This window comes from Pistacia vera, unplaced genomic scaffold (assembly GCF_008641045.1).
Source record: "Pistacia vera cultivar Batoury unplaced genomic scaffold, PisVer_v2 Contig534, whole genome shotgun sequence".
Lineage (NCBI taxonomy): Eukaryota > Viridiplantae > Streptophyta > Magnoliopsida > Sapindales > Anacardiaceae > Pistacia > Pistacia vera.
Genome location: NW_022196373.1, coordinates 135,868 through 145,170, shown reverse-complemented (window position 1 = coordinate 145,170; position 9,303 = coordinate 135,868). Strand labels below are relative to the sequence as shown.

The following is a 9,303-nucleotide window of genomic DNA, read 5'->3' as shown; positions in this document are numbered from 1 at the left end:
AGAAATATTTTCTCTATTTTCTCTTCACTCTTTCTTCCAAATACTTGACTCCTTAAAGCCATAAATTGATTCTAGCAAAATCAATTCTTGGTCTGTAACGTACTGTCTTCGTGTGGACGATGTGAGTTCGATTCCATTCTCGAATTGGTAGTGAAATCACATTCAGAGATATTGACGGAGCCTCCAAACACTGGTATAATCTAATCCTTGCATGGATCTTTGTTATTTTAATTTAAGCATGCCAATATATATATATATATATATATATATGGACAATATTTTTGTTTTTCCGCTGCCTTTGCTCATCGATTTACTAACATTGGAGTCCCACACCGACTAGGCATGTCAAGTCAATTGGTTTATAAAAGGAGGTAATTTTCTCATTCAACAAGGCATTCTTGGGTGAAAAGTTAGGCCTACCTCAAATTCTATCATGGTATCAGAGCCAAGTTCAGTTGATCTGAGTACTTGACCAACGGGTGAGGAGTTAGAGCTAGCAACTACCTCCATCAACAGGCGTGACCCAGTATATGGGCTTGACCATAAGCGGGAGTGTTAACTTGACCGTGAGGGGGAGTGTTAGCTTGAACGTGAGGAGGAGTATTAGCTTAACCATGAGGGGGAGTGTTGGAGTCCCACACTGACCAACATATGGGCTTGACCGTGAGGGGGAGTGTTGGAGTCCCACACCGACTAGGCACACTCAAGCCTCTTGGTTTATAAAAGTGGGTAACCTCCCATTCAACAAAGACCTTATCGAGTGAGGAGTCAGATCCATCTCAAATTCTATCAGAATGAGCCAACCCATAAGCACAAATGAACATGTTTAACCCATTCCGCATAAGTTTAATCAACTTGGTAAAGTAATAAAACTTTCAAATATTTATTGTATATTCTCTATAAGTACAATAAATATTATTTTTATTAATACATAAGTTTACTAATAAGTCCTTTTAATGCCAATATGAGCAACATGAGTCTGAATAAATTTTACTAATATGATGTATATCTAATGTGACCTTATTTCCAAGATTCAATTAGTTCCCATGATAACTTAAAAGCTTTTTATCGGCAACAGAACCTTGTTACGATATTCTGCTAAAGCCCACAAGGGGAATATATTCCTATATGTAGCATAGTGCAACGTGCAATTCCTCATGAAAATTCCCAAGATTTCCTACAAGTAAAAAATTAATTGTTTAGTTCTTGATAAACGTTATACACTAACCAATATAACATTAATTAATAATGTACATATGGTACATATAGAATTTAACTTTTCACAGTTACATAGTTATCAGTCTCATGCTCTAAGTTACCAATTTCACATTGCATGTTATGAATTTTCCGTCTTTTGAGCATTAATAATGCTATGATATTATCGTGCAAAACCCTTATTAAAGTTAAGTCTCCAAATAAGATTGAATACTTTGGTATAGGACAAATTTGTGGCATCAATGTTAAGGAAAAATTCAACTTAGAATAAAGCTAGAGTTACCTCTTGAGGATAATCACCATTTTCTAATTGAGAATTGATCAACAACCTTATACCACGTTGAATAGGTATTAGATCTCTGATAGCCTACGATAAAGTAAATTTTAAATTTTCAATCTTAGAACGAAGAAATAATTCATTTGGGAATATAAGATAGACAATGTAATTGAGTTTACCTGTCCCGAATGAATTAAACCAATCAAAGCCCACGCAGTTTGTACCAAATTTGATCTTTTACCTTCAAGAGGTGTGTATATCTATATCACCAAAAGTAAGAGAATAAGTTTTCTTTTGGCTATGTGAAAAAGAGTGTAGAGTTATCAAAATGGATAGTGTTTTACGGGTTTGTATTGGGCTCAAAATTTTGTTTGTGGATATGAAGTCCCAAATAAAAATCATGCAAGCAAGGTCAAGTGTAGACATCATTATAAATGGTATTAAAGCCATAGTGTGGACCAAGGATTTAGTGGTAAACCTAAAGTTTCTTCGAATTAGACCAATTTACATTTGTTTATGTTGAAGTTTAGCCAGAGACATGTGGTTTAGAAATATGGTATAAAGTTGTTGCTGTGCCCAAACTGCTTACTAAAAGATTATTAGGTATAGTTATAAACACAACAATAATGCTGGAAACTTGCTAGACTTGAAAAAACAAGGAGATACTAAATCTAATAAAAGAATTGAAATTCAGGTTGAGTATAATGATGAAATTGAATTAGAACAAGAAAATAACAGCAAGGAGAAGGCATAACAAGATAAAAATTGTTGCAAGGTTATAATTGATCAAATAAACATGGTTGGAGAACCATCAAACCACACCAAAGACATTGACTATCCATATAATATTTTCTTCTGCTGCAAAACATAGTTCAAGTAGAACTATTTTAGTAATTGGTTCACAATTAGATCTACACCTTGATCAATTAGATGTCACGACAACTTTTTTCCAAAGTGATCTTGATATGCAGATTTATATGAGATAACCAATTAGATATTTAGCACGAGGGAAGGAAGATCATGCTTGTCTAGTGAAAAAACCTTTGTATGGACTAAAGTAAGCAATTGCCATGTCAATGGACTAAAGTAATGGATTAAAAATTGCGTTAATAGAAATAGATATGATTGTGATGTTTATCATAAAAAGCTAGATCAATGTGGATAAATTGATTTGCTCTTATAAGTTGATGATATATTAGTGGTTTGCAAAGACTAACAAGAGATCAAGCTTCTAGAGCAACAACTAAATGAAATTTATTTCTAAGATCAATAGTTGTTACTGATTTCAAAATAGAAGATGGTGAATTAGTTGTTTGACTTTTGCAAGAGAGAAATGGCTTTAGAAATCTATTGCAAAGTTTTCTTGATGTGACCAATTTCTTCGTGAAAGACTATTACATTTAGTTATGTTGATCTAGGAAGGAAGTATTAAGAATAACTCCGATAAGATTGCTACTTTTAGTGTACTAGATACATAAGGAAAATTCTGGTGAAATTTTTTTTATATGACCGATGTAACTTTCCTCTAGTGCGTGATCTTTAACAGCTTCCTCTTTTTAGTAGATGTAGCATCACATTGAATCCGAAACACATAAACCCAGTTTTCATTGTTTACTTGCATAAATTTTGTTCTTTGTTTTTAATTTGTGAAGTTTTGTTCATGTTGTGTGTGAAATAATTAAACTAAGTCCAAATTTTTGGGGTTAAAGATCCTACAATTTATATTTTGCCTATAAAGAAAGCTAAGAGCCTAAACTCTTCCAAAATTAGAGAGCTCACTCAATTAAGATAGCCTTTCTTTATTGTGAAACATGCACAGAGATTTGCGGTCTCACAAAGATGATATTTAATAAGAGACATGACTGGACATGAAGAAATTGACACTAAATACTAGTAAATACAAAATAATTTACCTTATTTGCGCAAGGAAAGATAGCTCTCTCCCCAACCACCATCTTCACCTTGCAATTTTAGCAGAAAATTAACTGCTCTACGCAAAGGCAAAGAATTGCCGTAAGTCTTGCCAGCAGCAACCAAACCTCCAATGGCAAAAAAAGTACCATATATGAAGCAAAATCCCCAATTTCATACCTGAAAACATGTTTGTCCATTTAGTAATTTTTTCCCCAACAATTTGATAGAAGATATTGTTGAAAAAAATAAATTCTAATATTATTTTTATTTCTTACAATTAATACAAAATGGAGAAGTTGTTTATCTTTATCTTTTTTCGACTCATTACTTTGAAACATGGAGAAAAGTATATTAGTTTAAACTACCTGCAGACTACATAATATTATAGTCTGTTAATCATAACCATTCATTTATTACTATTTTTTTAATGAATAATAATTAAACTAATAGTAATCATTAAAGCACAACAAGTTTTTCAATTGATATTAATATATATAATATAGAAAATAAGAGAAATATACCATGAACCCTTTAAGTTGTTCCTTTTCGTGTATTGCACAGCTTTTTGGATGAAAATATTAATCTCTTTAGGTCTTTGATTTGGGTAAATTTCTGAAACAGACAAATGCCTGGATTGCTGCTGCAGTGCACTCAATATACCTAAATCACTGTGTTTAGCATATATATGCAAGGAATTCAAACAAATCAATTTGTAAAATTGCAAAAAGGGAAGGGATAAAGGTGTTTTGCGTACGTGTGCTCAACAACAAGTCCTCAAGAAACTCTACAGGATTGAGCCACTGAAGAAGATACCAAAACAAGGCAGAGACATTGTCAAGCATTTTGAAATTACGAAAAAAATGGAAGATCATTTCATTAATATTGCCAAAGTATCTACCTCCAAAAGTAGTGAAGCACCTGCTGGCTCCCAAACTGCTACCCTCCATTGTTATCCTACGATCATAAATTTGTAAAATTCCATGAGTATATTATTAAAATAAAGTGATGCATATCTACAAAGCATGTGATGGCATGATGTGTCAATGAATAAGTAACTCCACCACGAGTCACCCAAGTACTTGCCATAAATAAGTCAAAGACAGTAGCCGTGATTTAGCTATAAGCAAAGTTGTCCCGAATCCACAAATAGACCATGATAAAGTTGGGTAAATGAGTTGGCATAAAAGTTATGATGGCTCCATGTATCATCCAAGAAGAAATGTAGAATGAATCAACAAGAATCGCTTCATGCAAAGTGATATTTTATGCTGTATTACTGCCTATAACAATTATAAATTGGCATGCTTCTTTATTGTGAGTCATCACAAACACTAGAAATTGAGAGTTATTAGCAAGGGAGGACGTAGCTCTTTAACCGTGTACTTCTCTTGATAATAGAAATTTCCGTCTCTATTATAGTCATCACAAATACAAACGTTATGTCCAGGTACAATAGCAACAATGAACATACTTTAAGAATGGAATTAGTTAATCCTTACCTGAAGAAAAAGTATGAAATGTGCAGCCTCGATAGCACTCAGGTTCCATTTTCTCTCCGACAATATCAGGATGCATCATTGAGAGAAGTAAGCAGCACTACGAATAGAATAAAAATTAAAAGAAAAAGAAGAAGAAACCAACCTTTTGAGAACATTTTATATAATTATGGATAAGATTCGGCTTCAACTTTTGTTTCTTTATGTTAAAAATTCATCAATCAATTACCTTAAAACTCTCAGCAGTGCAATCAGAAACTGGCCATCCGTGATCTTGATCAGAGAAAGGCCAAGCTCCTTTGGAAATGTGACGGAACATGCTTTTAAAGTCGCCAAGAGGATTATCCTTGATCTTCAAAAATTTCAATTCAATGGCATGATTTAATGAAGGCCAGAGCAAACTGAAGAACAAAAATTTATATGCATGCTATAGTATAATTCCAGAAATGCTTGCAGCATTTAAATACGAAAACCTGAGTTTTTTTTAAAAAGTTATGTCCTTTAGCGAGTGTAGGTCCAAATTCATCAATGAGGTTGGTAGCAATGAGAGCTTGAAGACCAAGAGAAGCATCCCACACTTGACTTCCGAACGTCTACATAAGGATTACAAGTATTAAATTAAGCATTATATTTCTATCTCGGCTTACTGTCAAGAATTTGTGGATATATCTTTTACCCATCTCAAATAGTGGGGTCTTGATTGTAACCTAGGATCCTGGGAAACAAATAATGAGTATCAATCGATTGATACTCTTGATTCGTTTCCCAAGATGAAGTCCAAACCAAGAGAGACATGCTTTGAACCCCACTGTATGATTGATGAGTAAGAGATAAATGATAAATTGAAAATATCTTGACAGATTTACAGTATCTAACCTGAATCTTCATTCCATCTTCCGCAAGCCAAAAGTAATCTTGAATTCTAGCAAGATGCTTCTTAAACGGAACTCCATTGGGATCTTCAACCCAACAAGCAAGCATACACAATGGCTATTCAATTCAATTTGCGTTAATTCAATTGTCATCTATTTTTCAGATTTAGTTTGAAAAATAATAGTAGTTCAAATATAAGAATTAATTTTACCTTTTCAACACTTCCGATAGTTATGTATCGACTACTCTCATCTTCATAATGAATCAACTTCATTGTTTCATGAAGTGCCCTCTCTCTAATGAGCTTGTTCAAAGGCCAACGGGTTAGGAGAGGCTCAGTTGCTAAGTAAAGACTATCCCAAAGTACATCTTGTACGAATGGATGGGGATAGTACAAATCTTCCTGCGATAACAATATTTTATTAGTTAATAGACGCTCTATATGCATAAAAAAACCATTGTCTGTGTAATTATGATTGCCAAGAGAAGAGTAAACTAACCTTTGCACATAGATGACGCACTTTCCTCCAGTTGATTTCATTGTAAGGTTGAGTGTGGAGTTCATCTCTTAGTTGTTGAATTAGTGGTGTAATTGGACCAACAAATCTCTTCCCATATAAATAAGAAAGTGGCATGTAAACAAGTCGACAATAGCACCACATTTTTGCTGCATTCATAAGGAAAACTGTCAATTAAATAACTATAAAAAAAGCACAAAATAAACAATATTGAAGCTTAAGTGGGGAAAAAAAAATTCAGCCAAATTGCAAATAAAGATGGAGTGTGAGATGCACAAACAAGGATGAATTGGGAGAAAAGAAGGGAGGATCCAAAACTCTGGAGGCATTGGGTTGATTCCAGACCACTCAAAAACACCAAGAATCTGTAGCATATATAGGAAAAACAAATAAAAGATATTAGGATAAAAAATTTTTATTGTTCCTCAAATACTTTAGATATGGTCATACCGAAAGCCAATTTTTGCCCCAGGAAGGTATATATGTTACACCACCGCGGTCGCGGATCCATTTTCGAGCTCTCGCAAGAGCATTATTTTCACCATCATCAGGTCCAAATCCCAGTAGACGAAAACAAATGTAAGTAAGAACTGTGCCAAACATGCTGCTATGGTCCTCTATGTGCATTCCCCATCCACCATCTTCATGCTGCAGCAGCAAACACAATCAATTTTACGATCAAAGTTAAATATATAATGTTTTTCAATTCCCTTTTCTAAATAAAATAAGTACCTGATGATTGTAAAAGTAACGGAGGACTTCCTTGCGATGCTCAGCTGTGAATACAGTATCAAGATGCCCTGTAATGTAACAGCACATTACCTGGAATGTGCATAGATAGAGATGGAAGAGTTTTACTCATCAACATGGTCCAAATATTGAACAAGTATACCACTTTCCAAAAAATTAAAACAATCTATTGAGATATTTTTCATTAGGTGAAATGGTTAGTAACTTTCATGAGATGGTTTGAAAGTATATATGGCCACAAATAATGAGCACAAAGAGCACTTACAAAAGGTTGAATGAAATAGAATGGGCCGGCATTTTCCGAAGGCCAATGACCATCGCTGGCTTGTATAGCTGAAAAGAAATGGGCAGCTCTCCTCATTGCAGTCGTTGCAGTTTCATATGTAATTTCCTCACANGACACTCTTCGTGGGATCGACCCTTGCTTACCTTATTTACAGTTCAGTAGTTAGGTTAGGAAGGTTTTTAATCTTGGTTGCCTATGACAGCACACTAGATTTTGGTGCCGTTGCCGAGGAGTGATTCTAGTTGATTTTTTTTTTTTTTTTTTTTTTTTTTTTTTTTGGTTTTTTTTTTTTTTTTTTTTTTTTTTTTTTTTTTTTTTTTTTTTTATAAAAATTTTATTTTTTTTTTTTTTTTTTTTGCTGAGAAATATCATTTATATATACTATTTCTTATTGGCTTTATATTCGATCTCTCTACATAAAAAAGATACCAACTAAACAAAAGAATGCTGAAAAATCATAAGGAATATGACTGTAAATTCGTGAGAAAGATTGTAGAATAAACAAAAAATATATATATGCCCGCTTAGAAAAGGAAAAGGAAAAAAGAAAGACGAAGAAATAAGAAACTGGCTAGCAAATCGTAGGAACTTACCATATAGAAAAAAGACAGGTTGAAGTTGCCTGCTGTGGAGGTGGGTTGATGGTGAACTTAATTCACACGCCTACATTTATAGATAAGTTGAATGTGTTTCGATCTAACTATTTCATCCTTACAAATGAACAGTTAAAATGTTGACTTGGAGAACATTTTTCTTAACTCGGAGCACTAAAAATAATGCAAAAATATTTTATAAAAGAAAATGTAAAACAACAAGATAATTAAGGACAAGGGCTCATTGTTTTTGATACATGAGCCAAACGTAACAAACATGTTGACTTGGAGAAGATTTTTCTTAGCTCATTTTAAATGTAATAATATTTATGCAGATGGAGAATGCGAAGTTTGAAAGTAACCTAGCAATGACAGGGCTACTGTAGTACCAATGTTTTCCTCCTTTAATAAATCTACGAGAAATAAAACATTGAACAAATATATTAAAAATTACATCTAATTTACAAGAAAACACAAAAGAATTTTGAAGTGGAAAAACCTCATCGATATGAAGAGAACAAAAAACTACTGGAATCTAACGATCTACTTAAATCTAATATAATAAAAAAAGTTTATAGCAGCTACAATGTATCAAAAATATTCCACACAAATTTATAGCACAATCAAAACTTTAACACAAGTAAAATACATAAAAGACTTACAAAGAGATGGATTAAAATCACCAGAAAAGTAGTCAAACTTCAAGCTGTATAACTCTAAATCCAACCATTAAAATCAAAACTCAACTGCGTGGATTAAAAATTTAATAAAAACTTTGCCTCATTTACTCATTGTCCAAACAGACTACAAAAAATATACTTAGGGTGTATTTAGTTCAGGAAATGTTATATTACTGAGGAATATTGTATTACTAGAAAGATAGATTACTAGAGAATCTTTAGAGGAATTTGTTTAGTTGGTTATAATAAATTGGTGGGTATGTTATAATAATATGTTTTGTTAGGAGGATAAATGAGTGGGTATATTATGTAGATTACTAAATTGCCCTCCTTTTGAAATTATAATATAATTTTTTTATTATTATTTTATTCTATTATTTTTTAAATTATTTCTTTTAACCCTCTATATTTGAAATTTTGCTAAAACAACCCAATCATATAAAGCTTTAATTTGTAGCAAAATCACCCCCACCTACCCCAAGCCACTGTCGGTAGCCACCGTAATGGTGCACGACCGGTCAGATCTAGCTGGTTGTGGGCCGATAAGGCCTAATCCGGCCACAGATCTTTGATCCATGGCAAAAAACAGCTACATATAGCCATGAATATGGCCGTGAACGTGAAACAGCCACAAATCTGGCTGTGAAAAGGCTAGATCTATGGCGTTTTACGGCCATATCTTTGGTCATGAAATGGCCAGA

The 9,303-nt window shown here is 33.2% G+C and overlaps 1 pseudogene; it reads right to left on the bottom strand.

The window, feature by feature from the left end:
* Window positions 1-1,054: 1,054 nt before the first annotated feature.
* LOC116107369 lies at window positions 1,055-7,452 on the bottom strand (annotated as a pseudogene).
* Between the last annotated feature and the right edge of the window lie 1,851 nt (window positions 7,453-9,303).